General features: G+C 42.4%; 1 non-coding gene across 1 annotated transcript; it reads left to right on the forward strand.

Moving 5' to 3' along the window:
- Positions 1–4,294: 4,294 nt before the first annotated feature.
- On the forward strand, positions 4,295–4,401 carry LOC115718266 (small nucleolar RNA R71). Its single transcript, XR_004011849.2, has one exon. It is a non-coding gene; the product is annotated as a small nucleolar RNA R71 (small nucleolar RNA).
- Positions 4,402–4,786: the final 385 nt, after the last annotated feature.

Here is a 4,786-nt window from a genome sequence, read left to right on the forward strand (position 1 = left end):
CATCCAACTGTAGTAGTCTTTTCTGCCCAGTAGCTTTTAAGTCCATGTTTAGAGTTCTCATTGCCCAATAAGCTTTGTGTTCTAACTCCACCGGTAAATGACACGCCTTTCCAAACACCAACCGATATGGTGACATCCCGATTGGCGTTTTGAACGCTGTTCTATAGGCCCACAATGCGTCATCCAACTTTCTCGACCAATCTTTCCTTGATCTCTGCACCGTTTTCTCCAGAATCATCTTTATTTCCCGGTTAGAAATCTCAGCTTGGCCATTACTTTGCGGATGATAGGGAAGGGCAGTTCTATGACGAACACCATACTTTGAAAGAAGTGCTTCGAACTGTTTGTTGCAGAAATGACTCCCTTCATCGCTTATGATCGCTCGGGGAGTACCAAACCGTGTGAATATATTCTTCTGAAGGAACCGAAGAACTGTTTTTCCATCATTAGCTGGTGTTGCTGCAGCTTCTACCCATTTTGATACGTAATCCACAGCTAGTAAAATGTATAGATTGCTAAACGATGAAGGAAAAGGACCCATAAAGTCTATCCCCCATACATCAAACAACTCTACTTCCAAGATTCCTGTCAAAGGCATTTCGTTTCTCCTTGAGATGTTTCCTGTACGCTGACAACGATCACATGCCTTCACAAAAGTACTAGCATCTTTGAAAAGTGTTGGCCAAAAGAACCCGCTCTGCAACACCTTGGCAGCTGTTCTAGTTCCACTGAAGTGTCCCCCACATGGTAGAGCATGACAGTGATTAAGAATAGAGTACATCTCCTCTTCAGGCACACACCTTCTTATTATCTGATCTGCACAGTGCTTGTAGAGGATTGGCTCTTCCCAGTAGTAATGTTTCACCTCGGAAAAGAATTTCTTTAATTGTTGGCGAGATAGCTCAGGAGGAGTGATATTGGCAGCTAAGTAGTTAACATAATCAGCATACCATGGTACCATAAGACTTTCCCTCACACTAAAGAGTTGTTCATCGGGAAATTGTTCATTTATTTGTACCTCTTTCGTATTCTGACTTTCTTCCAGTTCTAGTCTTGACAAGTGATCTGCCACCAAGTTCTCAGTACCCTTCTTGTCTTTTATGTCTAGATCAAATTCTTGCAAAAGAAGAACCCATCGAATCAGTCGTGGTTTGGCATCCTTCTTAGTCATCAAGTATTTGATTGCTGAATGATCTGTATACACTATCACTTTATTGCCAATCAAGTAGGGTCGAAATTTGTCACATGCAAACACTATAGCCAGCATCTCTTTTTCTGTAGTAGCGTAGTTTAGTTGGGCATCATTCAAGGTTTTGCTTGCATAGTAAATGGTTCTGAATACCTTGTCAACCCGTTGTCCCAAAACTGCTCCAATAGCATAATCACTTGCATCGCACATGATTTCAAAAGGTAATTCCCAGTTTGGTGTAGTCACGATCGGTGCTGAGATTAACTTCTCCTTGAGAATCTGGAATGCTTCAAGACAATCTTTCCCAAATTCAAAAGGTACTCCACTAGCAAGAAGATTGGATAGCGGTTTGGCCACCTTGGAGAAATCTTTGATAAATCTTCTATAAAACCCGGCATGACCCAAGAAGCTTCGAACTCCCTTAACTGAAACTGGAGGAGGCAAGTTCTCAATTGTAGATACTTTGGCTCTGTCAACCTCAATACCTTCTTTTGAGATTTTATGTCCCAGCACTATTCCTTCTGTAACCATGAAATGGCACTTTTCCCAGTTCAACACCAAATTAGAGTCTTCACATCTTGTTAAAACCAATTCCAAGTTGCTCAAACATTGGTCAAACGATGAGCCAAACACTGAAAAATCATCCATGAACACCTCGATGCACTTTTCTATTAAATCTGAGAATATGGCCATCATACACCTCTGAAATGTTGCTGGAGCATTACATAGCCCGAATGGCATTCGTCGAAAAGCAAAAGTACCATATGGACATGTGAATGTTGTTTTCTCTTGATCCTCCGGTGCTATAGCTATTTGGTGATACCCTGAGTACCCATCAAGGAAACAATAGTACTCTTGCCTCCAACTTGTCTAACATCTGATCAATGAATGGGAGTGGAAAGTGATCTTTTCTTGTGGCCTTGTTGAGTTTCCGGTAGTCGATGCAGATTCTCCATCCCGTGACAGTTCTGGTTGGGATGAGTTCATTCTTCTCATTCTTTACCACCGTCATCCCTCCTTTCTTTGGAACAACTTGGACTGGACTCACCCATTTACTGTCTGAAATAGGATACGCTACCCCGGCATCTAACCACTTCAAGACTTCTTTTCTGACAACCTCCTTCATTGGTGGATTTAATCTACGTTGTGCATCAATGGTTGGCTTCACTCCTTCCTCCATTAAGATTCTATGCATTACAGTTGAAGGGCTGATCCCTTTAATATCTGCTAAAGTCCATCCAATGGCTTTTGTATGCTTCCTTAGAACCCGTAATAGCTTGTCTGTCTCTACAGAAGATAGGGAAGATGCCACAATAACAGGAAGTGTCTTATTTTCTCCCAAATATTCATACCTGAGATGCTTTGGTAGGACTTTTAACTCTAGTTGAGGAGGCTTTTCAGTAGATGGGGTAGGCTTTGTTGGTATGACTCCTAACTCTTCATAGTATTTTCTATTCAGCGGTCCATAAGAGTCGAGCCACAAAGCATACTCATAAGCTTCCTTCCCGTCTTGTTCCACCACCTCTTCTTGTACCAAAGTCAGATTAAGAGGGTCTTCAGCATGCGTCTTTGTCTCCACCAACTGGTCCACCACATCAATTGCAAAGCAGTTGTCACTAGCCGTAGGGTAGGTCATTGCTTTGAGCACATTAAATACAACTTCATCTCCTTGTACCCTCAGCTTTAACTCTCCTTTCTGAACATCAATTAGTGCTTTTCCTGTTGCCAAGAAAGGTCTCCCCAGGATGATAGGAACATTGCTGTCTTCTTCCATATCTAGAACAATGAAGTCAGCTGGAAAGATGAACTTGTCCACTTTTACTAACACATCCTCAATGACTCCTCTAGGGTGAGCTAGCGATCGATCTGCCAATTGAAGAGTTACAGTAGTTGGCTTTGCTTCACCCAGCTGCAATCTTTTAAACACTGACAAAGGCATTAAGTTTATACTGGCTCCCAAATCACATAGTGCATTTATTCCTTCAATTTTACCAATAGTACAAGGAATAGTGAAGCTCCCTGGATCTCTGAGTTTTGGAGGGAGTTTCTTCTGTAGAATAGCGCTACACTCTTCAGTTAGAGCCACTGTCTCATAGTCTTCCATCTTCCTCTTCTTTGACAAAATTTCCTTCATAAACTTCACATAACTTGGCATCTGCTCTAGAGCTTCAGCAAAAGGAATGTTAATGTGAAGTCTTTTGAAGACTTCTAGAAACTTTGTGAACTGCTTGTCTAAGCTTGACTTTCTGAGCCTCTGAGGATAGGGTATTTTTACATGATGATCAATACTAATCGGTGGAGACTGTGGTGCTGGGCTGTCAGTAGCCTTCTCTGCTGTTGGTGTTGGTGTTTGCACTGGTTGAGCATTTATTTCTTCGTCTACCTCAACTGGTTGTGGTAACTCGGGCCCATCATACTTCTTACCGCTCCTCAGGGTAATTGCCTTGCAGTTTTCTTTGGGATTGACTTCAGTTGTGCTAGGCAAATTTCCTTGAGGGCGGGTTGCTACCTGAGTTGCTAGCTGGCCCATCTGAGTCTGCAGGTCTTTAATTGAAGATCTAGTTTCAGTCATAAATTGGAGCAGTAAATCTGTCTGCAAACTAGAACTTCCACCAGAGGCTTGTTGCTGATTAAACTGTTGGTTCTGATTGCTTTGCTGATAGAACCCACTATTTCTTCGGTTGTTACCCTGGTTGAACCCATAATTGTTGCTGTTATTGTTCTATGAAAAATTCCCAATGGCTTTAGCTTCATCCATTGGCAAATCATCCACATCTGCTTGACACTCCGAAAAGTGATGACTTCCTCCACATAACTCACAAACAATTTGGGCTTGTTTAGCTTGCCCTGCAATTATTTTTGTCAATGCCTCAACTCCGAGCTGTTAACTTTGTGATGGCATCAACTTCTAACACACCAGCTACCTTCTTAGATTGACTCCTTTCAGTTGGCCACTGCTGATTGTTTAGAGCCATCTCCTCCAATAGATCATACGCCTCATTAGCACTCTTTCTCATAAAAGCTCCGCCCGCTGCTGCATCTATTAGAGTTCTAGTATTACCAACCAGCCCGTTGTAGAAGTTGTGAACCAGCATCCACTTCTCTATACCATGATGAGGACACCTCCTGATCAGATCTTTAAACCTCTCCCAAGCCTCATGGAGAGATTCATTGTCTTGTTGGCAGAAATTATTGATTTCTCCTCTCAGCTTTGCAGACTTGGCTGGAGGAAAGAACTTTGACAAGAATTTTGTTGCCAGATCATTCCAGGTGGCAATAGAATTAGGTGGCAAGGAATTCAACCAACTCTTGGCTCGTTCTCTGAGCGAGAATGGAAACAATCTCAGTCGAATGGCATCATCGCTAACTCTATTAACCTTAAAAGTTTCACAAAGTTCCATGAAGTTAGAGAGATGCAGATTAGGATCTTCAGAAGGGAGGCCACCAAATGGAACTGAAGACTGCACCATTTGAAGGATGGCAGGCTTAATCTCGAAATTGTTTGCATCCACTGCCGGTGGCCTGATACATGACTGCACTCCCGTCAGAGTAGGGAGAATGTAATCTCTCAAGCTGCGGCCATTAGCTTGATCTTCC

The sequence above is a fragment of the Cannabis sativa genome, chromosome 5 (genome assembly GCF_029168945.1).
Source record: "Cannabis sativa cultivar Pink pepper isolate KNU-18-1 chromosome 5, ASM2916894v1, whole genome shotgun sequence".
Taxonomy (NCBI): Eukaryota; Viridiplantae; Streptophyta; class Magnoliopsida; order Rosales; family Cannabaceae; genus Cannabis; species Cannabis sativa.